Genomic DNA, 26,659 nt, shown 5'->3' with positions numbered 1-26,659 from the left:
GGCCTGAGGTGGAAGCTCCACACAAGTGGGACTGAGCCAGCAACCTAGACCTAGGCCTGAGTGGGCCTGAGACAGCGAGCTCAGCAGAAGTGGGAGCGGATCCAGACCAAAGACATTTGCAGAGGCAGGACTGAGCCAGCAACCTAGGCCAGAGAAGGCCTGAGACAGCAAACTTCATGGGAGCAGAGCAAACCCCAGGAGCACTGAACAACCTTCAAGAACACAGAATGACTAGGCTGACTGGAACTGTGGCCCTGACTGCACCAAGAGGAACAACGATCTGAGGCTTGGATCCACTGGCACCTGGAAGACTGATCACCAGAGTCACAGACAGCCCCAACTACACCAATTATATGAAAAGATGGCTAGACAAGGTAAGAACACATGTAACACCACAAAGAGCAACATGACACCAGTAAAATCTAGTGATCCTACAACAGCAAGATTTGAACAACCAAATATAGATGAAGCAGAAGAAAATGACCTAAAAAATAACTTTAGAAGAATGTTTGAGGCCCTTAAAAAGGAAATGAGAAATTTCCTCAAAGAAATGGAGAAAAAGACAAACAAAAAATTGGAAGACATCAACAAATCCCTTAAAGAAAACCAAGAAAAAGCAATCAAACATATAAAAGAAACTCTTCAACTTGAAAACATAAATAGAGACAATAAATAAAACACAAGCTGAGGGAATTACAAAAACAGAAGTCATGAGAAAACGATCAGGAACCACAATTGTAAGCATAAACAGCAGATAACAAGAGATGGAAGAGAAAATCTAAAGCGCTAAAGATACAATGGAGGAAATAGACTCATCAGTCAAAGAAAACATTAAATCTAACAAAAGCTTAACCCAAAATATCAAATACTAATACCAATATTCCTCAAATTGTTTCACACAATAGAAACAGGAGGAATATTGCCAAAAACTTTTTATGAGGCAACAATTACCCTGATACCCAAACTACAGAAAGACATTACTAAGAAAGAGAATTACAGACCAATCTCACTCATGAACATTGATGCAAATTGAATTCAAGAACACATCAGACCCATTATCCACCATGATCAAGTCGGTTTCATTCCAGAGATGCAGGAATGGTTCAACGTATGAAAATCTGCCAACGTAATCCACCATATAAACAAACTAAAAAATAAAAACCACATGATCACCTCATTAGATGTCAAAAATACTTTCAAAAAGGTACAACATCAGCCGGGCAGTGGTGGTACACGCCTTTAATCCCAGCACTCGGGAGGCAGAGGCAGGTGGATCTCTGTGAGTTCGAGGCCAGCCTGGTTTAGAAGAGCTAGTTCCAGGACAGGAACCAAAAGCTATAGAGAAACCCTGTCTCAAAAATCAAATTAAAAAAAAAGTACAACATCCCTTCACAATAAAGGTCTTGGAGAGATCAGGGATACAGGAACATACCTAAACATAATAAAGGCAATATACAGCAAGCCAATAGGTGATATCAAAGTAAATGGAGAGAAACTCATAGCAATCTCACTGATATCGGGAACAAGACAAGGTTGTCCACTCTCTCCATACCTATTTAACATAGTATTTGAGGTCCTATCTAGAGAAATAAGACAACAAAAGGAGATTAAGGGGATACAAATCAGAAAAGAAGAAGCCACTCTCAGTATTTGATGATGACATGATAGTTTACATAAGTGACCCCAAAAACTCTACCAAGGAACCTCTACAACTTATATACACTTTCAGTAGTGTAGCAGGATACAAGATTAACTAAAAAAAAAATCAGTAGCCCTCCCTTACACAGATGATAAGTGGGCTGAAAAAGAAATCAGAGAAATATCGCCCTTCACAATAGCCACAAATAGCATAAAATATGTTGGAGTAACTCTCACTAAACAAATGGAGGACTGGTATGACAAGAACATTAAATCTTTGAAGAAAGAAATTGAAAAAGACACCAGAAAGTGGAAATATCTTCCGTGCTCTTAGGTAGGTTGAATTAACATAGTAAAAATGGCAATCCTACCAAAAGCAATCTACAGATTCAATACAATGCCCTTCAAAATCCCAGCAAAATTCTTCACAGACCTCGAAAGAATGGTATTTAACTTCCAATGGAAAAGCAAAAATCCCCGGATAGCCAAAACAATCCTGTACAATACAAGAACTTCTAGAGGAATCAATCCCTGACTTCAAACTCTACTACAGAGCTACAGTACTGAAAACAGCCTGGTACTGGCATAAGAACAGAGAGGAGGACCAATGGAACTGAATCGAAGATCTTCGAACACCTGATTTTTTACAAAGAAGCAAAAAGTATCAAAGAGAAAAAAGAAAGCATATTTAACAAATGGTGCTGGAATAACTGGATATCAACATGTAGAAGAATGAAAAGAGACCCATATCTATCATCATGCACAAAACTCAACTTCAAATAGATCAAAGACCTCAACATAAGGCCAGCCACACTAACCCTCATAGAAGAGAAAGTGGGAAGTACACTTGAATGCACTGGCACAGGAGACCACTTCCTAAATAGAACCCCAGTAGCACAGACACTGATAGAAACAATTAATAATGGGACCTCCTGAAACTGAAAATATTCTGTAAAGCAAAGGACATGGTCAACAAGACAAAATAGCAGCCTACAGAATGGGAAAAGATCTTCTCAAACTCCATATCAGACAGAGGACTGATCTCCAAAATATACAAAGAACCCAAGAAATTGGTCATCAAAAGAACAAATAACCCAATAAAAAAATGGAGTACACACCTAAACAGAGAACTCTCAACAGAGGAATCTAAAATGGCTGAAAGACACTTAAGGAAATGTTCAACATCCTTAGTCATCAGAGAAATGCAAATCAAAACAACTCTGAGATTCTATCTTACACCTGTAAGAATGACCAAGATCAAAAACTCTGATGACAACTTATGCTGGAGAGGATGTGGAGTAAAGGGAACACTCCTGCATTGCTGGTGGGAATGCAAGCTGCTAAAGCCCCTTTGGATATCAGTATGGAGATTTCTCAGAAAATTAGGAAACAACTTTCCTCAAGACCCAGCAATACCATTTTTGGGCATATATCCAAAGGATGCTCAATCATGCTACAAGGACATGTACTCAACTATGTTCATAGCAGCATTGTTTGTCATAACAAGAACCTAGAAACAACCTAAATGCCCCTTGACCGAAGAATTGATAAGGAAAATACGGTACATTTACACAATGGAGTACTGCACAGCAGAAAAAAAATAATGACATCTTGAAATCTGCCGGCAAATGAATGCAGCTAGAAAACATCATATTGAGTGAGGTAATCCAGATTCAGAAAGACAGTTATCATATGTACCCACTCCTAAGTGGTTTTTAAACATAAAGCAAAGAAAACGAGCCAACAAATCACAATCCCAGAGAACGTGGACAACAATGAGGACCCTAAGAGAGACATACAATGAACTAAACTAATCTACACGGGAAGTAGGAAAAGACAAGATCTCCTGAGTAAATTGGGAGCATGGGCATCATGGGAGAGGGTTGGTGACGGGAGATTTAGGGAGGGAGGCATAGAAAAATGTATATCTCAATAAAATCAATAAAAAACCTAACCTTCACAGTAGGTATCAATAAATATTTTTGGCTGATAAACAAGTAAATAAACAAGGACTTGGCCACAAAATCTGTACTCACAGCCTTTGTATTATGTCACATTGTAAGTTATAAATTTGATATTGCTGGTAATTCTTTGGGGTTAGAATCATTAATAAACACCATCTCACAGGTGTTAAGACAGAGGCCAGATGTGTTAGGTAACTTACCCTCTTGTATTATGCATGTAACAGTCGCATTTAATTCAGGTCCTCGTGTTCCTGGTTATATATTGCCAGGTACAAACAAGAACTGTGTATCTCCTATCTCTGACTTCATCTGAGACCAAAGCCAGGCAGGTTTTCGTGAGGCAGCCCTGCCAGGGATGCAGAGAGGGGATGCTGTTAAGATCTCAGTTGGTTTTAGCAGCACACATCTCAAAACAAGCTTGCGTGCTGTTCTCTGGCCACTGCCGTTCTCCAATGCAGCTGCTGATAGCAAAGTCTGCTTGTCTGTAAGCAGGAGCTCAGGTGGTCAACAGCCCAGAAGGCACACTGACATCTGTGTCCTTTGTGTTCTGTCCTTCCTGCTGGGGAAATTTGTTAGGAACAGGCTGGGTGACTGCCCTTCAGAGCATGTGGAGAAAAACCAAACCAACTCCTCATGCTGCTCAAAGGGAAAGTTGCAGAGAAAGAAAATAATGCAAACTCCTACTGCTCCTGAATTAATTAGGAAACCTGTTTTTCTGTCTTCAAGAGAAAAATAGAGCACCTTGTTCCTTGCAGTTGCTAAAACAGTTCTCTTTTCTCATTTAGAAAGCTGAGAGAGAAAAAAACCACTTAGAGGCTCTGCCTTGCTTTCTGAAGGCGCGCCCTGTTCCTCCGAACTTCTAGACACCATTTCATCTGTTTCCTGAACAGTCCAGACAGTGTGAGTTCTCTGTGTTATCCTTAATCACTCTTCCTTTTCTTACTGTGTCATATAAAAGCCATATCCTAAGGCTGGCATTTGGGGCTTCTCAGACGTTGATTCTCTTTCTAACTAAAAAACGTTAAGGACAACACTTGTTTCTCTCTTACAGGCTTCATTTATGGGGCTGTGTACTGAAGTCTTGAGTCATACATACAGTGTCCAATTTCTTGCCCGAACCCAAACCTAATAATGTAATCGCTACAAATTCCAATCAAAAATTTAATTCCAATTAAAAAGAAGTTGGTAAAGTAAATGTCAATACCCCAAATCCCAACACTTGGAAAAGAGAGACATGGGGGATTAGGAATTTAAGGCTAGCCTCCACTGCCTCCTGAGTTCCAGGCCAATCTGGGCTTCAAATGACCCTGTCTCAAAACAATAACCAAAGAAAAACAAAAAATAAGTTTCTAGTATTTCTAAATTGTAAAAACACAGCAACACAAGTTTGGGGTGGATGAGGAGTGTGTTCATGTATGTGTTATGTCCATGCATGATCCTACAGAGGACAGAGAAGGATTTTAGATATCCTGCACTATACCATATTCTCTTGAGCAGGATCTTTCAGTAAACCTGGAGCTTACTGAATTGGTTGCTTGCTGGCCAGTGAGCTCCTTGAATCTACCTGTATCTACCCTTCAGATATGGAGTCATAGGCTTGCATGCCCATGTTCAACATTTTATAAACATGCTAGGGATTTGAATTCAAGTCCTCATATTAGTATATAGAGCAAACGTTCTTACCAGGTGAGCCATTATCTCCCAGAATCATGATGTTTGAAGGTATTTTTCCCTCAATTAAGAAGAATTTTTAATTTATTTTTTAAAAATTACTCATTGAGAAGTTCACATTTGTATGAATATAATATGATCATATCCAATTCTCACCCTTCCAAAAAAAATTAAACACTTTTAAGAAATACTTTAGTTAGTAGAGGGCTTGTTTGTCATGCTCAAAGCTCTAGGCTTGATCCTCAACACTGCATAAAACCAGGTTTGATGGTACATGTGTGCTTTGGAGGTAGAGGCAGGAGGATTAGAAGGTCAAAGTCATCCTCTTCTACCTAGTAAGCTCAAGGTCAGCCTGGGCTACATGAGACTATGGTAAAAAAAAAAAAAGAAAAGAAAAGAAAAAAACACTCATTTCCCCACTCTGAAGTTAATATTCTTAAAGCCAGCATTTTCCTGATTATACGTATAAAAAATTAATTCTAAGCAATGAGTTGATTTTACCTTATGCCAAAGAAGCAAAAGGAAAAGCTACCTCTTCCTCCTCCCTGTGGGAAATCGTATGTTTTAGGATCATAAAGTAAAGCCTAGGAAGGTTTTGCCAATTCACTAAAGGACTGCAATGTCATAGAAAGCGTGGTGTGGAACTGAGACATCACCACACGGGAGAGATGGGGAGGGCTACCGAGTGCTCAGAACAACAACTGCAGTCGTAGGAGTTAGGCCCATGGTGAGCTTGGGGAGGCAAGCCTACCTGGAAAAATAAAACAGGAAGGAAATGGTAGAGTTGACTGGAAGAAGGACAAAGCATGGGTTGGGAGGTCACGAAGAAAATCTCTAAATGTTATCACAGAAGAAAGAGAGGGGCTAGAGTCAGCAGCAGAAAAATACTCAACAAGCTGCTCCAAAAACTAGCGAGGCAGAGTCCTATCCTGGGATGGGGGAATAGTGAACAGTGTCGAGTAGAATTTCTCTCTCCGACACATTTAAAGAACATAGACACATAGCATAGCTTAGCCACATGTGCCTGCTCACGGTGACTTTAAGGCCAAGTCAGTTTGACCAGAAACCAAATTCTTTTTTTTTTCATTATATTGTTCAATTCTTTTTTATTTTATTTTTATTATTATTTTATTACTTAAAAAATATCAATTCAAATTCCCACTCCCTCCCCTCCTTCCACTTCCTCCACACACCCTCTCAACCCTCCCTACCCCAGTCCTAAGAGAGGGCAAGGCAACCTGCCCTATGGAAAGTCCAAGGCCCTCCCTACTACATCAAGTTTGATCTAAGAGAATGGATCCCAAAAATCCAGTACATGCAATAGAGACAAATTCCAGTGCCACTGTCAGTGGCCCCTCAGTCTGCCCCAATTGTCAACCACATTCAGAGCGACTAGTTTGATCCCATGCCTGTTCACTCCCAGTCCAGTTGGAGTTGGTGAGCTCTTATTAGCTCAGGCAAACTGTCTCAGTGGGTGGACACCTCATTGTCTTGACCTCCTTGCTCATATTCTCACTCCTTCCACTCTTCAACTGGACCTTGAGAACTCAGTTCAGTGCTCCGACATGGGTCTCTGCCTCTGTTTCCATCTGTTGTTGGATGAAGGTGCTATGGTGATATTTAAGATAATCATCAGTCTGACTACAGGGCAAGGCCAATTCAGTCACCTTCTCCTCTTTTGCTTAGGGTCTTACCTTGGGTCATCCTTGTGGATTCCTGGAAATTTTTCTAGAGCCAGGTCTCTTGCTAACCCTATAATGGCTCCCTCAATCAAAATATCTCTATCCTTGCTCTCACATATCTGTCCTTCCTCCATCTCAACTATCCCATTCCCTCAAGTTCTCCTCAATGCTCCCCTTCTCCCCTTCCTTCTACCTCTACCCCCATGCTCCCAATTTTGTCAGGTGATCTTGTCTGTCTCCAATTCCCAGGTGGAGCTATATATGTTTTTCTTTGGGTTCACCTTATTACTTAGCTTCTCTAGGATCATGAACTATAGGCTCAATGTCCTTTGTTTACAACTAGTATCCACTAATGAGTGAGTATATATCATATTCATTTTTGGGTCTGGGTTACGTCACTCAGAATAATATTTTTTAATTCCATCTATTTGCATGCAAAATTCAAGTTGCCATTGCTTTTTACCACTGAGTAGTACTCTAATGTGTAGATGTGCCACACTTTATCCATTCTTCAGTTGAGGGGCATCTAGGTGGTTTCTAGGTTCTGGGTATTACAAATAATGCTGCTATGAACATAGCTAAACAAATGTTTTTTGTAGTATGAATGAGCATCTTTTGGGTATATTCCCAAGAGGGGTATTGCTGCATCCTGAGGTAGGTTGATTCCCAATTTTCTGAGAAACCTCCATACTGATTTCCAAAGTGGTTGCACAAAGCCCACAAACTCATGGAAACTGAACAGTCAACTACTGATCCACCCCTGGGTCAAGGAAGAAATAAAGAAAGAAATTACAGGCTTCCTTGAATTCAATGAAAATGAAGGCACAACTTATCCAAACCTATGGGACACTATGAAAGCAGTGCTAAGAGGAAAGCTCATAGCACTAAATGCCCACATAAAGAAAACGGAGAAACCTCACATTCGCAACTTAACAAAAAAAAAAAAAAAAGGAGACTCACCCAGGAGGAGTAGAAGACAGGAAATAATCAAATTGAGGGCTGAAATCAACAAAATAGAAACACAGAAAACAATACAAATAATCAATGAAACAAAGAGCTGGTTCTTTGAGAAAATTTAGAAACCAAATTCTAATGGAAACAAGGCTTTCCACTTTTGCTTTTGTGTGTTTTAAAACGAAATCTCTCCATGTACTCCAGTTTGGCCTGTCATTCATAATCTTCCTCCCTTACCCTCCTGAGAAATGGGAGCAACTGTAAGGGTGGGCACACTGACATGTTCTTCTCAAAACTCTCCCTTTTTGTACTGAACTCAATCTCTGACCCAGGTGATCTTCTTGCTCACCATGCTTTCGGGTTCAATAAGAATATTGTGTATCAACAATAATGACATATTTGTGTTCTCATCCATCAGAACAGCACTAAAAGGAGCTCTAGCTACTGATCCCAGGGAGCCACCATTGGTACAGTGGCCTAAAATCATGACCTCACTCCTGAGCGCTTCAGTGTTCTTGCCAGCCATAATTTCAGGTTCACTCTGAGCTGACATTTCTCTACATGACATGAGAAACAAACAAACCAACTTCACCATTCCTACCGGCTTCAAAATGCGCCTGGAATTACCATAGCTTATTATGATATGGTTCTCAGATGATTACTTCTGACAGGCTCCCCAGCTTGTACTGTTTTTCGGTGGCACCAAAAAAACCTTCGTCTCCGAGAAGAGTTCTATGTACTATGAACCTTTGAAGGCATCAATCAATAGGTCCATTTAAACCTCAGATTACATTGTAAGACTCGTCCGTTCTCATTTCTAAGATATACACATGGAATCTCCTATGTCTCCCTTGGGGGCTGGTCATGATTATGCATTTCCTTGATATCATTATGGTTCCCTCATTTTGTCCTCTGCTATCTAGACTGTTTAATGTCATCAGCATAACATTCAAAACCAATAACTTTTTCTTATCATATTAAATGTCATACCATTTTCTTACATTTTATAAAGGGTCCCTAAGGGGGAAAACCCCAAAGAAAATTAAAATCCCCCAAACTACTTCATTGTGATCTTTATGCTATTGTTTTAGCTCCCTCTTCATATTTGTTTTACCAACATTTTATATACATTAACATTTGAAAATTTTATGTGAATTACTTCTTTAATTGGCTCAGCAGTTAAGAGCACTGGCTGTTCTTCCAGAGGACCTTGGTTCAGTTCTCAACATCCAGATGGCAGATCACAACCATCTGTAATTCCAGATTTGGGGGGGCATCCAATGCCCTCTTCTGGCCTCTGTAAACACTGTTCACATATAGTGCACAGACATTATGCAGATAAAAAGTTCATACACATATCATAAAAATAAATTCATTAAAAATAAACTAGTAAAATAATTACCCAGAAGCTCCTCTTCTGGTAACATATGCAAAAATTACATCATTGTCTCTAAAGATATCTGTACTCCCATATCCATTGAAAGAATATTTAAAATAGTCAATCTTGACAGGGCAACAAATTATGTATCCATCAGTAGATTTATATGTGTGTCTGTGTGTGTGTGTGTGTGTGTTATTCAACCCTACAAAAGAATGTGTTCTGTCCATCAACGACTACATGGACGAACCCGGAGTTAAGTGAAAAGAGCAGAAAAAGAAGTATTACATGATCTCAGGATAAGGGAAGTCCTTCAGTTTCTTTTATTGGTTAATAAATAAAAATGCTTTGGGCTGAAGCAGAATAGACAGGAAAACTAAACTGAATGCTGGGAGAAAGAAGGCAGAGTCAGAGAGATGCCATGTAGCTGCCAAAGAAGACAGACATGCTGAAATTTTACTGGTAAACCATGAGCCTCATGGTAAAATATAAAATAATAGAAATGAGTTAATTTAAGATGTAAGAGCTAACTAGAAATATGCTTAAGCTATTGGAAAAACAGTATTGTAATTAATATAGTTTCTGCGTGATTATTTCGGGTCTAGGCAGACGGGAAATGAACTAGCAGCCTCCACCTACAATCTCATTAATATGTAGACTCTAAGCATATTCAAATACATGTGTAGAGATCAAAACACTGATTACTATGAATGGAAAGTAGATGGGACAAGAAGGAAGTGAAAATTATGACAAAGAATATAGAGTAGGGGAAATGTAGGAAGAAAAAGTCTACATATCTAATATACTACATTAAGACTATAGATGGTAAAAGTGTCAAAGGGCTATGGGTATAGTTCAGTTGGCTGAGTGCACAAAACCCTTGCTGTGGGAACTCAGTCGGTCAGTAGCCTTTAAGATACCAGCTCACTTGAGCATAGTTCTCTCCAAACTGCTTTCCCAGTACCCCATAAACCAGCTGTGGTGAAACGCACTTGGGAGATGGTCTCAGGAGGATACATAGGGAGTTCAAGGCCAGCTTCAGCTATATGAAACCCTGTCTCAAAATACTGTAAAGCATGTTGGATTCCTTCTATTATAGCTATTTTTCCACTAATAATGCATACCTAGGTGAGATGACCCTATAGTAATCTTCTTTGCTGCAGCAAGCTTTCTACTACTTACATATCACACATGACATATTATTCTAAATATACACAATAATACAAAGTAAACCTGTACATGGAAACACTTCAGCTGATATGGCTTGTTTATATATCGTTCTGTGAATCTTTACCTGACATATCGCTATATTTTTAAGGGAAAGCCCTTTGCACGATATTTCTGTTCATTATTATTTTATGTTTATGAGTAATAACCAATCAAATCAATAGTGTAGTCACAGTACATATAGTCTGATTAATTGGCTGGCATCACCAGACAAGGAGACCACAATCATTGCCTCAGCTATTAGGTTATTTGGCTGTGTGACTAAATAAGTCACCTCTCACACCGTCACTATTATCATTAATCATGCCAAATCTCATAATATTCATCTATAAATTAAAGGCGTTGAATTACATTGTTTCTCAGTAACTTTCAGGATTTTTGTTTTAAAACTTAATGGCCCATAGGACCAACCAACAAAGAGTCTAGAAACAGAGACAAAGGATGGCTCTGGTAAAGCCATCCCTAGTCCAAAACTGGAAGCATGGGTCCTCCATGAAGACTCATTACCATAAAGAGCATAGATGGGGTCTGAGAAGATAGATCAGTGGGTAAGGTGCTTACTGTTCAAGCATGAGAATCTGGTTCAGATCTCCAATACAAATGCAAGACATTAGTCATAGAGACTCATGCACACAACCCCAGCAGTGAAGGGAACAAGAAACAAGGATTACAGGGATTCACTGTCAAGCCAGTCTAGTCAAAACAGTAAACTCTAGGTTCAGTGAGACTCTGTACTTTTTTAAAAAAGAGTTGAAAGTTATTGAGGAAGAAACTCAGTTTCCACAGTTGACCTCCACATAAACATGCATGGGTTAACAACCCTGCACACACATGCATTATACACATACACACACACAAACACACATGTATGTACCATTGTATACTTAAATGCACATATGCACATAGAATTGAGGACACCCTCTTATAACATCATTCTGGTTAAAAGTAGAAGCAAATCAATCATTTAATGAAAAAATATATATTATAAACTGTGAATGAAAAACAAGAATAATAAGACCGAGTTTCATTCAGAAGGTGCAATATACTATCGGTGTTAGGGAGCAGGATAAAGGGGTAGGAATCAATAATTGATTGATGCTATGACTGCCTATAAGAAAATCTGGGAGAATTAACTATATGATTTAAGAACAAAGTACAAATTTATAAATGAACTGTGTGGATACCAAACAAATATTTAAATCTGTACCATTATATTGTGTATATATGTACATATACGTGTATATATATTAGCAATAGTGAACTTAAATATAGCAATTTTCAAAATATCACATTCATAAGAATAATTAAATGGCCCACAGAATGATTACGAATGAGTTAAAGTAAAAAATAAAAAATAAGTAAAAGTTTTAAAGCAGGCCCACAGTTACAGAACAAGCTGATCATAATCTGAAATCTCTGAAATGATCCAAATTATGGCTTCCCTTATTTGAGCTTGTTATCTCTGGTACTTATTACAATGAGAAAAAATAATTCTAACACACAGGCTTAGCAAAATTTATAGTTATAGTACAAGGATAAGGGGTCAAACCAAGTAAGATGATCTCATTCAGCTGAGGAAGTGTATGTTGGATTTGAAGCAGCACAAAGCACCTAGAATCATGGAACAGAGTATTAGGGAAGAGTAACCGTCAAACAGAGGGTTGGAAAAGAATAAACTACAGGGAGAAGAGGCATGCCAGAGAGAGGCACAAATGTTCTCTTGAGTTTTTGGCTGAACAGAGATTTGTTCTTGACTAGAAGAAGTGACCTGAGGCTATGGAATAAAATGAACAATTCCATAGACTCACACAGACTTGGGAATAATGTGCATATTATTGCTATTAACTAGACTATAATGATTGCACATATGGCATGCACTGTAACAGACAGGTACCTACAAAAGGCTACCATTTTTAATAGAGACAGTAAGTTGTCCCTAACAGTGGTTATGAGTCTCCTCTAATAGAATTTACAGAATGTTTTCTAGAATCCAACTGATTATAAGTAACTCAGATTAAATACAATGCTAAGTTTCAAATATACAGCTAACTCTATTAATCAATAAGATGAAATTCATAAGATGTAGTGCTACATCTGATTAAAAATTTGCAAGGCATGATTAAGAATCAACATAGATCCATTGATGTATAGACATATAAAGAACCTGACACATACTCTCAATGAAATATTATTCACCCATAAAAAGGATGAAATCTTGTTATTTTATTTTACATACCAATCCCAGTTCCCCCTTCTTCCTCTCCTCCCACTTACTGCATTTCCCCCACCCCACCTTCCACCTGCTCCTCAGAGAAGTTAAGACCTCTCCTGGGAAGAGCGCTAGGGACAGAGTAACGAAGACAGGATAGATAATAGGATACGTGGATGCAGATAGACATGGATAGTAACTTCTAACTACTTTATAAGCAAAGTAGGGTATTATAGGTAAAAATTGCTGAATGAGTATTTCAAAAGAACTCATGGAGAAAAATCTCAATATCCCCCAAAATAATACTTCATAGACATATAAATGTATTTATACAAATGCAAAATTGGGGGATAAATATATCAATTGCCAAGATCAGACCATTATACACCATACACATAACAGAACATCATTCTGTATACCATAAGTGTGTCCAAAAATAAATGTCCATTAAGAATTGAAATAAAGGCTGGGCGGTGGTGGCACACGCCTTTAATCCCAGCACTTGGGAGGCAGAGGCAGGCGGATCTCTGTGAGTTCGAGACCAGCCTGGTCTACAAGAGCTAGTTCCAGGACAGGCTCCAAAACCACAGAGAAACCCTGTCTCAAAAAAAAATTGAAATAAAGGAAGTTGGAGAGATGGCTCAGTGATTGAGAACATCGGTTACTCTTGCCAAGGACCTATGTTCAATTCCAAGCACCAGCATGGTGGCTCACAACCATCTGTAACTCCAGTTCCAGGGGATCCTATGTCCTCTTCTAGCCTCTGAAGACTCTAGGCATGCACAATGGGGCACAAATACACATGCAGACAAAGCACCCATACACATAAAATAAAATAACGTTTAAAGAGTTAAAATATAAAACTCTTATCAAACATTCAAAAAAGTGTATAACTGTTGTCTGGGCTTCTGTCCTGCCAGGTTTCCACAGTCGTTAAGTCCCAAAGAAATCACACAGAGGTCTACATTAGTTATAAACTGATTGGCCCATTAACTCAGGCTTCTTATTAACTCTTATAACTTATATTAGCCCATTATTCTTGTCTATGTTAGCCATGTGACTCAGTACCTTTTTTGGCAAGGCAGTCACATCTTGCTTGTTCTGTGGCTGGGCCAGGACTCCAGAGGAATGGGCTTCCTTCTTTCCAGAATTCTCCTGTTCTCCTTGACCCACCTCTACTACTTGTCTGATTGTCCTGCCTATACTTCCTGCCTGGCTACTTGCCAATCAGTGTTTACTTAAAATATAATTGAAAGAATATAGACATTTGTCCCATACCATATAACCTAAAAAGTAATTTCAAGGAAGCAGCCATAGAAATGACAGTTTAATGGCTCTAGCAAATAAGTATGGTCAAACCAGAAAAGCATCATCTGTATGTCCAAGCTGGAAAAGAAAGCTTGATCAGGATATAAAACATAAAAACAAGCCAAAATAAAATTTTAGAGATGAAAAATATGAAGATTTGTAATAAAAAATAAGTATGACTAATATATTTGACAGACAGGTCTTAAAGACAACCACCGTGATTATCCAAAGTGAAGCACAGACAGCTATCAATAACATGCTGAGAAAATGTCGGTCTCAATGCTTTAACTGAGTGAAAACATTGTTTAAAACCAAATACCAAACAAAAACTTTCTCAGACTAGTTAGTGGGGAGAAAATGTACAACCCACAGATCCACACAAGGAAAATAAGATTTGTGGATACATGAAAGTCAATCAATCTAAGCCATCCTGTTAGACATCTGAAGAAAAGTGAGATAGTGTAGAAAAACAAAGGTGAACATTCATTCTGAAATATCAAAATCAAAACTCTAGGGGCCACAGAGATGCATTAAGAATACATACTGCTCTTGCAAATGACCTGAGTTCAGTCCCCATTACACACACCAAGCTGCTCATGACTGCCTGTAACTCCAACTGCAAGGGACACGGCCACCTCCCCTGGTCTACAATAGTACATAAAGCACATAACACACACACACACAATTTAAAAATAAAAAGTAAAATTTAAGATCACTAGAGCAAACTAGGACTTCTCCAACTTTCTCAAAGAACCGGATATTTTAATAGTGGTTTTATTGATCTTGTTGAGGGAGGTAAGTGGAGGAGAAGAGTACTGAAAGAGACTACTAGAAAGGGGGAGCATTTTGGAGTCAGATAAAAAACCTGGCACAAAGGATTCTCTCAGGAGTCTACAAGGATGACCCCAGCTAAGACGCCGAGCGATAGTGAATATGTAGCCCCAACTGACTATCTTCTGTGGCCAAATTGGTGCCTAGCCCAATTGTTATAGAGAGGCTTCATCCAGCTACTGATAGAAACAGATGTAGACCCACAGCCAAATATTAGGTAGATTTAAGGAAATCCTGCAGAAGAGGAGGAGAAAGGAACACAGGAGCCAGAAAGGACAAGGAGGCTACAGCAAGGCTCACTTAATCAATTCACCTGGGCTCATAGGGGCTCACAGAGACTGAAATGACAACCAGGGAGCCTGCATGGGACTGACGTAGGCACTCTGCATATATGTTACAGTGCAGCTTGGTCCTCTCATGGGGCTCCTAAGAGCAGGAACAGGGGCTGTCTCTGACTCTGACTCTTTTGCCAGCTTTTGGGACCCTACTCCTCATACTGTGTTGCCTTGCCTAGCCTTAATACATGGTGTTACTGCAATTTGATATGTCATGTTTTGTTGATACTCATGGGAGACTTGCCCTTTCCTAAACAGAAATGGAGGAGGAGGAAACAGAGTGGGGGGGGGGGCAGAGGGCAGGGACTGGGAAGAGAGAAGGGAGGGAAAACTGTGACCAGGATGAAAAATAAATAAATTTATTAAAACATAACAAAAAGAACATTAATAAGTTAAGGAAAAGGGGACAAAATAAGCAGAAAGTTCACAGGAGACGGAAAATTTAGTGCTCCTAGGAGAAGATAAACCCCAAATTGTCCTTTCTGTCTAGTAAAAACAGAACCTGCCTAACTTTCATTTTGAGTATCAAGACAGAAAACTTAAGTTATTAAGTTATTTGCAAAGAAGTATCTGCTAAGGAAATATTCACAGATACACAACTAACTGCCCACAGCAGTTAACTCATACAAGCAAGAACATGAAAAAATTGACATTTAATATTACAAAAGTAATTGCATATCTTCATTTATTTTCAACTGTATATTGTACATTTTGTGACCTTCACAACTTGCAACGGGATAAAAATAATCTTTATGTAACAGTAAATAAACACGAAATGAGACTCTTTGTAAGGAATTAAACTCTCTCTCACTCACTCTCACTCTCTCCTCCGCCGTGTGTTTATTGGGTGTGTGTATGTGTGTCTGTGTATAAAAAAGTCTAAAGTAATACTGCAAGATTAACAGTCCTCTTCAAAGTTACAAAAGCAATTTTGGTTCTCCTTTGGCTCTTTTCTGAAATTTTGTATCTTTCTAAATGACACTACGTTTCTTGTGATTGTTTATAGACATTTAAGTTTTCTTAATCTAAGAAAAGAAATATATAAGATGATTTATATTTGATTATTATAAGAAAATAAGTCAGAATCGGTTCCCATCCACCTCATTCCCCATGGGCATCATTTTTAGGAACATGAATTTCTTGATAAACCATTGTCATCGTGTACAGATGTTGACAGTGCATGCAGAAGATGTCTTCTATAGCTTCTCCCATTTCACCCTCAGAAGATTGCTCCCCTTTAAAGCAAGTAAGCCAAGGCCCCTTCAGAGAGTGCTCCTATAGAGGTCGTTCGCTAAACCCATTTTGTTGATCTAGCTGTGTATAACAACCCTGCCACCTTGTTTATCAGTGTGTAATAACCCCATATCCTCGTTCAGCTGTATGCAATGGCCACTCCTCTCTGTTCAACTTTATATAACAACTACACTTACTTCCATGATACTGGGGTTTCTCTATCAGAGAGCTTTGCACCCTCAAATTCCAGTTTTTCTATGTGCCACGTCTTTGTCTTTTCTTCATTCCCTCACCAGCCCCCGGGCAGGTCAAGTCCCTGTATCTATGCAAAGGAAGCAGAAGACATTCCGCTCTCCCTCAACACGACACAGGAGTGCTGTAGAGTTAAGGAATCTGAACGTGAGGTGTGCTGTGTGCATAGTAAATAATATCATTCTGGAAACGCAAGGATCGGTTGGAACTGAAGAGGGATTCTTTCGCTTTACAAATATAAATTTATTAGCTCTAGTTGAATGTTATTGAATGCTATTGAAAGTAGCACTTTAGCCCTGATTCAGAGCTGTAGGGTGCATTATCAGCCTAATTAAAATGAAGAAATCTCAGCGATTTCCCCATCTCGCTTCCTTATTATTGTCTAATTGTTCAGAATATCTGTCTGCTATGGAGACAAAGCAATTAAGCGCAGCAAGTTGCAACAATGGGGATCATAAAGCAGAGGCTCCTTCATTAACAGCTTGGATATCAGCATAGAAAACATTAAAGAAAGGAATGCAATTGTAATTGGAAACAATTGGAAGGCACAGTTCTCTTCGCAGGGGGAGATGGCTGTCTGCCTGTGGAGGCGCTTTCATTTCCTGGGCCTTTCTCACCTGGGCTCTAATGAGCCTGCAAACCTCACTGTGTCCTTGTTGAGGTGGGAAGGGGCTCCGTGAGTGCCAGGCTGTTCTCCAGAGAGCAATGCCCAGCTTCTGCGAATCCAAAAGGAGTCCGTTTCACATCAAGTGTCAGCAAGCTCAGAAAGAAACCAGGCAACGAGCTGATGCCCCCTGAGACAGACACAAATTGCCAGAATAAAAACTTTCAAAATTCCAAGGTCAATTCTTGTAGTCAATACATTTATAAAATAGTGACTGTCCCTAATATATTACAAGTAGGAAAAAAAAAAAAACATCCCAGCTATTTTTAAATGTGAGGTTGGCCATAACCGGGAAAGTCCCTTTAGGGAAAACCTGAGACTCAGAGAGAAGACTGACCTGCCTGGAAGAAAGGGGGTTGGGCACTGAGAAATGGAAATCGTGGGTCCTCCAGTAATATTTGTGTGATGCACCTGCTACCTGTGGCATCCATACTACATGGCAGGCATGATGCTGAACATTTTGAATCCATTACATCCAATGAGGAGCATGAATAATAGATAAAGAAACCAGTGCTCAGAGAGGATCTGCAATATGAAACTAAACTAGGAATTAAACCGGGCATCTTATTACAACACCCGTGAGCATAGTTGTTTAAATGGCCCCACCTCCACCCAAGATCTACACATGAAATAAGCAGTCGGTCCTATTATTTCCTGTCGCCAGATGGGAAGTAAGAAGGAAAGAATGATACAGGTGGAGAACAGGGCTCAGGTCGCCATAGCCTGTTGCTTATTTCTGTACAGCTCAGGAGCTTAGAATGGTTTCGTATCTGCACTTTATAAGTATTCATGGATTATACGCCAAGGGATTCAGTTGATATTTCCATGCTTACACACCATAAGCTTTGGTTACACTCCACCCGACCCTTACTCTGTTTTTATCTCCCTCCCTTCCCTACTTCTCTTTTCACACCCCTAATAGTCCCCTTTTAAATTTCACTTTTATGTGGCTAAAAACTTCAAAAAAAAAATCTCTACATAGAGATGATAATAAACTCGTTTGGGTACCTATAGCATGCCACTACATCAGAGCACAGCCATACTTACCCATTCATGTGTTCCTTTCTTTAGAGTCAGGATTGACAGAGACTGTGACCCACAATAAAGTAGATATTTTCTATGTGGTTCTTTATGTAAAAAAATTACCAACTCATAACTTAGATCTCACAGTTGATACAACTAGGATCATAAGTGAAGAGTCATATGGTTCATCTTCCATGTTTCTGATGTAGGAAAAGGATTCTGTAAGAATGACTTTGTTACTTTGTGTTGGGGTTTTGGTGTATCTTTAGGAAGAACCAGGAAGAGAGCCACATTGATGACCTTGTTGAACTGCTTGACCATCTACATGTCCAATGAGACCCTTTAAAGGAAAATATAACCCAACACCTTGGCATGTCTGTTGAGTAGTGACTCTCATTGATTTTTTTTCTCAATCTAATATGATTTATTTTTTCTCCTACTTGGACCACAGACTTGATCAGAGAAGTGGGAAAGGTTGGCAGAGGCTAAGGAAACTACAGAAATGAAGTACTGAAGCCTATTCAGCTAGGTACTAAAGTTCTCCCTGCTAGATGCAGAAGTTTCTTGTTCAGGGGACTGAAGCCTGTTGCACTTCCCTTAGAAGCTCACAAAAGTTCAGTTCCTGTGAGCGTGTGTCAGGAAGGAGAATTCATGAAAGCAATTTTTATGCATCATCCAGTCCATGCAATTCCCCACTGCTAAGCTTAAAGACCTCACACGAAACCCAGGCCAATGGAAGAATTCGCTTGTTCAGAAATGAATCAATAGTCCACCAGACTTTTAGCGAATGTCCTTGGGCTGGTTTGATTTCATGGTGGATATTTTAGAATTTCCCTTGGAATGTAAGGCAGCTTTTCATCTAAGTTGCCGACAGGAATGTTACAGTGATCTACAGGGAATATTATTCTAGTGTATACAACAGTTGCATTCTCAATGTGAACTGGCATCCTGATTCATTATCAGCAAAGACTACTAACGAGGAAAATATCATCATTGTTAAACTCAGAAATAATTACTACTTTAAGAATGAGACTCTGGACACAGGCCAGCTGATGGGTCCTTTGAATAGATTTCTGCTCTTTTCTGACTAAAATCTCTCTCTGAGGTGGATGTAGAGGTAGATGTCTCAGAAGTTGAAGGTATGTACTGCTCTTTCAGAGGACCTGAACTCAGTTCCCAGCATTTATGTTGGTCAGTTCACAACCACCTGCAATTCCAGCTCTAGAGAATTCTAGCACCTCTGTCTTCCACAGGTCCATGAACACACATACACAAACACACACACATTAAAAGTAATAAAAAATAAAACATTTTTAAAGTCACTCTCTGAAATTGTCTGTATAACAAAGAGACATTTCAGCATATGCAACTTTAATATATGTAAATTCAACACCATAGGTTATACCTTAGTTGCTGTTCTACTGGTGGGAAGACACACCATGACCAATGCAACTCATAAATAAAAGAAAGCATTTAACTGGGGGCTTGATTATAGTTTTAGAGGGTTGGTCCATGATCATCATGTTGAGAAGCAGACAGACATGGTCCTGGAGCAGTAGCTGAGAGTTTTATGTCCTGATCCCCAGGAGAGAGAGAGAGAGAGAGAGAGAGAGAGAGAGAGAGAGAGAGAGAGAGAGAGAGGAGGGAGGGAGGGAGGGAGGGAGGGAGGGAGGGAGGGAGGGAGAGACAGAGACAGAGAGAGACTAGACTAGTCAGGCTTTTGAAACCTCAAGCCACCCCCAGCGACATACCTCCTTACAAGGCCACCCCTCCTAATCTTTCCCAAACAGTTTCATTAACTGGGAATCAAGCATTCAAACATATGAGCCTATGGGAGGCATTCTCATTCAAACCACCACACGGTGCCAAAGGGAAGTCATATTAGTAATCCCATGGCCCGCTCCATTCCATGCATCTACTCACCAGAGCTTACGATAGATGTGAGTTGCTATCCACACAATCAATCAGCTCCTACCATATCTAAAAGTGGGAGCATGTAATCATCCCCAGAATAATTGTGTTAAAAAGTAACATGCTCCTCAAATTGGATTGTATCCAAATACCAATCTGCCCAACTTATCCAAAGAATCAACAGCAAGGGCCCATGACAGAGGTAATAAAAATGCCACTGAACTTCTACAAGGACAGACGTGTTAGGTATTTTCACCACCACTGTTAGAAGATACCTACTTGAGAAGGGAAAGCTGAAAGGTTTATTTTGGCTCATTGTTTGAGAAGAGGCACTCACTACCCATCACGTCCAGGAAGTCACACATCAGGAGCATGACACAACGGGTCACATTGAGTCCACGGTCAGAAACAGGGAGAGGTGGATGCCAGTGCTCACTTCACTTCTGGTTCAAAATATATTTTTATTCTTTTTCAAATTAAAATATAATTGCATTATTCTCCCCATTTTCCCTCTCTTTACCCTTGCCTATGTACCCCTTGATTCCCTCTAGAAATCATGACTATTAAAATATTGTAACATATGTGTTTATGTATATGCCTAAATATATAAACACAATCTTCTCAGTCCATTTAGTGTTACACACATACAAACACACACACAATATATAAATATATAGCCTCCTAAATGGTTATCCAATAACAAATGATCAGCCCTTAAATCGTGTGTGTGTGTGTGTGTGTGTGTGTGTGTGTGTGTGTGTGTGTACATGTGTATATTTAGATCCCACCACTGGGTATCAGATAATCAATTAGGAGGCGCACCCCCAGGGAAGATTATTTTTTCTGCTCTCGGCATTCCATAGGTGGCTGTAGTTCTTTGTCTATGTGTGGGACTCATTATTTAGTCAGTCCAGGATCCTAGCCCTCTTAGAAAGGCGCAGCTTACACTCACAATGCTCACACTCAGAACAGGTCATTGATCTTCAGTTAAACTTTCCTGAAAACATCCTCACACCCTTATATTTGTTTCCATGGTAATTCTAAATTCAGCAAAGTTAACAGTGAAGATTAACCATCAGAGTGGGTAAGTCTGGAATGTAATAACATCTAAAAGGATTCTTTTCTTTTTCAAAAAGAAAAGTTTCTTACCAAAGTTCAATTTTTGTTTTATATGCTAACTTTCTAAGTCTTATGTAACATATAACTTCACTTCAGGTGTCTCAAAGCCTTGGAATTTCTTCAAATTCAAAATTCCAGTGCTTACACAGACTCCACCTCATATGGAGACCAGAATGGGGGACTGTTTTTCCACCTGTTCCAGCCGGAACCATGATTCTCCTGAGACTGATGCTTCCCGTGCTGAGTTCCTTGAAACATCCACAATTAACAGATGTTCCTTCAAAACAGGATTCTGCAACTTGAAAGGTTTGTGCAATGCTGCAAAGCAGAGGGTCATCCCAAAGGCAAACTGCACACACACTATTATGCTAGGAAAATCTTGCAGTGCAGAAAGCAATTTAAGAACTAGGTGATAGATGATATCTACCGATAGATGATATCTACCAATCGTGGTGATAAGAGTGTTTGCTTAGCACATATGAGAACCTCAGTTTATGATGTGGTGACCCCTCCTCCAACAAGTTTAACCCCCAAAAACACACACACTAATCAGATTCAAACAAACACTCTGCTGTAAGGCCCTTGCCATTCCATTTCTACAAGCCTGTGGGCAATTGTGATATTATATATGTGTGTGTACATATATAGATATATATGTGTGTGTATGTGTATATATAGATATATGTAATATGTATATAATATATATAATGGGTACATTTTGAAGAATAAGATGCTGGGAATTATCCCAAACATCTTGCTCCCTCTCTTCATATATTCCTTACACGAGTATGCAGAACATTTGTCTCCAGTGGCTGAAAATAAGGTTGGAAGTTAGAGGAAGAAATGGGCCACTTAATACTGGCCTCTAGCCTGAGTTGATTGTTCCAACTTAGTTGCAGAGGAGAGAAAAAGCTCCAGGGAGTACCAGCCACTAGCTCCAGTGGTGGCACTTTTAATTATCGTCTTCTTGCTTTTGATGTGTGAGGTCCCTTCTGTCATCCCACAGAGAAAGCTGAGATAGACAGGCAGGATTCGTGCATTTCTGAGCCTCTCATCCATCAGGCATACTACCATGAAGAAAACATTACTGTCGCCATTGCACTGTGCTTTCTGGATGCTGCCTCACGATTTGCACGGGCCATTTCTTAACAGAAAGCTAAGGTGGAGGAAGCAGAGGGGTGTGCGTATGAGTGGGTTGTCTTGCAGCTGCCTCCGTGACAGCAGACACTTCCTCTCACACTTCCCCCAGGCAAAGCTTTGCATATGGCAACTTGGACCCCACAGTATCATAACTGCAGCTTGAAATTTGCTGTGTGTGTGTTTCTCAGCAGGAAACAGAGAAGCATATGCAAGACCCGCATATACGCAACAGGTACCTAAGACCTCCACCAGACAGGTTAGAGCTGAAAAACTATGCAGGCTGGGGACCCTGTGACACAGCTCACAGCAAAAAAAAAAAAAATGACTTCCTGGGACATGTTAATGCAGTTGGAAAATAGGAGCTTTGGTCAATAATCAAATGCTGAAAGAAAGGGGTGCATATTTTAGGAATTAAGTTACTAAAACAGATAGATTTTTCACAGTTTAGGCCTGATGGATATAGAATGGTTCCTTACAAGGGAAAATATTTTTTTAATATTTAATAGATGACAATAAAAGTAAATTCAGTGAGGAGAGGAAGAGGAAGATGAGGCAGAGAACACCTCAACTTTCTTGTAGTATCTGAATCCCAGGTTTCCCAAACAGGTCTTGAGAATTCTGATATATTATCCAAGAAGGGAGGCAACTGTCTTAGCCAGGACCAGTGTTCCAGAGGAGCATTTGAGTGCTCCTGTATGCCGACTTCTCTTGTGAAAGTAAAAGTGACTTTCTGAATGTAGGAACCACATTTCAATGCACATCAGACTCTGGGGGAGCCTCAATTCTGGGACTCATAACAGAAAGAGATTTCATGTAGTTGAGATGTTGGCAAGAACTTGAGATTCTATAGCCCAAACACTTGACATAAAAACTAATCTTTAACCAGTCTATCGCTCTCTACACGTGAACATTCTTTCCCTCAGCTTGCAGAAGGGGAAACCGAAGGGGGCCAAGGTGAAGGTCTTATTCAGTGTGGGTTACAGAGAGAAACACAGAAACGAAGAGATGTGCCTTCCACTCAGGACTAGCCCCTAAAGACAGCCTTTCAACATTCATTGGGCTTCCAGGCAACCAAAGTGAGGCATTTGTTTTCTGAACTTAAAGACAGTGGGAAGGACTATTTCACTGCACATTTGAAAATTATGAAAAGTAGACATCTGTACTATCATCCAATATTATATTGAGGTGAATCATGAATGCAAAATGGGAAGGGATTTTTATGAGACAGGGTCTCACTTTTTTAAGCTCAGGGCTATTTTATTGGACTTTTAAAAAGTAAAAAACAAAAAAAGAGTGATCACATGTCAAGCAAGCAGTAAAGACCTGGAGCTGCTTGGAGGAAGGAGGTAGAGAAGAGGAGGAGAAACCCCTGGTGCTTGAATTAAGCTGGCGTAGACATCAGCTATAAGGTAGCCAAGCAGCTATGTGGTGTAGAGAGGAGCCTGAGACAGTATGTGTCTTAGTTACTTTTCTACTGTTGTAAAGAGACACCATGGCCAAGGCAGCTAATAAAATAAAACATTTAATCAGGGACTTGCCTGCAGTTTCAGAGGGTTAGTCTGTGACCATCAGGGCAGGGAGCATGAGAGCAGGCAGGTAGACATAATGCTAGGCTTTACATGATGCCACAAGCACTAGGGAAAGAGAGAGAGAGACAATACATAAAGATGACCAAAGTATGAGAAAAAGCATATGTCACCTCTGGCCAATAGCCAATAAAAAGATAGAAGAGCAGAAAAAGAAAAAAAAGAATCAGTGAAAAGAAAAATGGTGGGCAGACCCAACAGAACTGCATAACCATCCTGGCTTAACTGCCCAAAGTCATACATTATGGTGCTGGCTGGCCTGGAATTCACTGTATGGCCCAGACTGGCTTCAGACTAGTGGCAATCCTCCTGCTGCAGCCTCACAGTGCCAGGATGATGAACATGAAGCACCATACCTGACTTAGAGAAACTCATAACAAACCTATATATACCTATGGTTTCTGCTGCCAAGAAAACGGGTCTTTACATTTTTTAGAGATTTATATTTGAACATCTTTAACACTTTAACATCTATGACATTTTCCTGCACAGTAATGTGCAATGCAGTCAGCATAGATAGATCATAAAATTACCTGTTTAAGATGCTATGAAAATCTTTCAAAATGAGATCTTACATTTATATTAAGCCATGTGAATAACTCAGTTGTTAGTGTATTATCCAAAGATAAATTCAGATTCCAATAGTCTCTGTGTGTGTTTGTGTGTGTTTTACTTGTGTGTCCACAACCTTGTGCATGTGTATGTATTTGCATGAAGTTATTTTACCAAGTTGAGTTCTTATGTATATTGAGCTAATTTTCTTCTTGCTTCTCTTCCATATTAAAATTTGAGCAGGCTTTTTGGAAAAAATAGGGTAGGTAACCTTTTCTATCTCTTCTGGAAGGACAATTTAGGCTCAAGGTGTTACATAACAAGACACATGCCAACAGGCTTTAAAAGGAGAATGGTGACAATGGCACAGGGAAGGACCTTGGGACCCAAAGGACAGCCTGGTGATGAGCTCTCTCCGTATTCACCGTAGTTTGCTTGTTTTGTTTTTCATATATAGGTCAGACTTGGAACTGCAAAAGTCAGGATCTCTGGAACACCAACAGACACAGATAAAAAAATAAACACTTAAAAGAAAGTTTGCTTTCTCTAGCAAAGGTCTAGGGAAGGGACAGCAGTAACTGCTCTATTTCATCCAAACGCCAGAAAAAGCTTAGCACCGCCCCAACTCATAATGAAGCTTCCATCCCAGTCCTTCCCCCAGGATAATGTGAGGTAGAGAAAACTTCATTTACTCGCAGAAAAACAAACAAAAACCCCAAACCTGGTCTATTTTATTACATTCTTCCACTATATCATTTCCATGTTTAAACTCATAATTTATATCTTTTTTTATTGCCTATTCTTTGCTGTGGTGTTTTGGATGAGAATGGTCTTCATAGGCTCACATTTTTGAATGCTTGGTCCCAAGTGTGTCATCAGGGACTGGCTTTGAGGTTTTAAAAGCCCATGTCATTCTACATTCCTAGTTCATTCTCTCTCTCTCTCTCTCTCTCTCTCTCTCTCTCTCTCTCTCTCTCCCTAGTTCTTGTGGCATCATGTAAAGCTTAGCATTATGTCTATCTGCCTGCTCTCATGCTCCCTGCGCTGATGGTCACAGACTAACCCTCTGAAACTGCAGGCAAGTCCCTGATTAAATGTTTTATTTTATTAGCTGCCTTGGCCATGGTGTCTCTTTACAATACAAAAGTAACTAAGACGCATGCTAAATGAGTGTAGCTATTATTTTACTAGCTTATTTTGTCACTGTCATATTAAAGGTTTGTTATTTATACACCATCAAACAAGTATTGGAGAATTCAGGATTTGCCTTCTTCCTTTTGCCCTGGAAGCACTTGCCTTCACCAGCAAACTTAGATTTCCAGATCTTCTTATGTTGCTCATTAGCATCCTTTATTTTAGCCTGAAGAGAAGCCTCTGAGGTAAGATCTCTCTGGTGATGATGAGCCCTCTCACCTCTTCTGGTTTGGGAAGCACTTCATCTACCAATGTATAAAGGATAGCTTTGCTGGGCACAGTATTTTGGGGCTACTGTTTTTCTTTAGAACTTTGACTTTATTATTCCCCTCTCACTCCTGCTGAGAAATCAGACACATTGCAGCTCCCCTATACGTCATTCATTTTTTTCTCTTTCTGATTCAGGAACCTCTGCTTCCTGTTGACTTTAGACAGTTTGATTATAACTTGAAGTAACTTTACTCATGTTTAATATAACTGGAGACTTTTGAACTCCTTCTGCCTGGATATTTTTCTCTTGGTTTGAAAGTTTTATTCTGGTATTCTTCTTTTTAAATTTTTTAATTTAAAAAATTAAACTTTATTTTAGAAAAAAACATAACACAACCATACCCAGGGCCATTAAGACTGAATGGGGAAGCCGGGTGGCAGAAGTCGGGCAGTGGTGATGCATGCCTTTAATCCCAGCACTCGGGAGACAGTGGCAGGTGGATCTCTGTGAGTTCAAAGCCAGTCTGGTATATAAGAGCAAGTTCCAGAACAGGCACCAGAGTTACACAGAGAAACCC

The sequence above is a fragment of the Microtus pennsylvanicus genome, chromosome 11 (genome assembly GCF_037038515.1).
Source record: "Microtus pennsylvanicus isolate mMicPen1 chromosome 11, mMicPen1.hap1, whole genome shotgun sequence".
Taxonomy (NCBI): domain Eukaryota; kingdom Metazoa; phylum Chordata; class Mammalia; order Rodentia; family Cricetidae; genus Microtus; species Microtus pennsylvanicus.
This window is presented reverse-complemented; position numbering follows the sequence as displayed.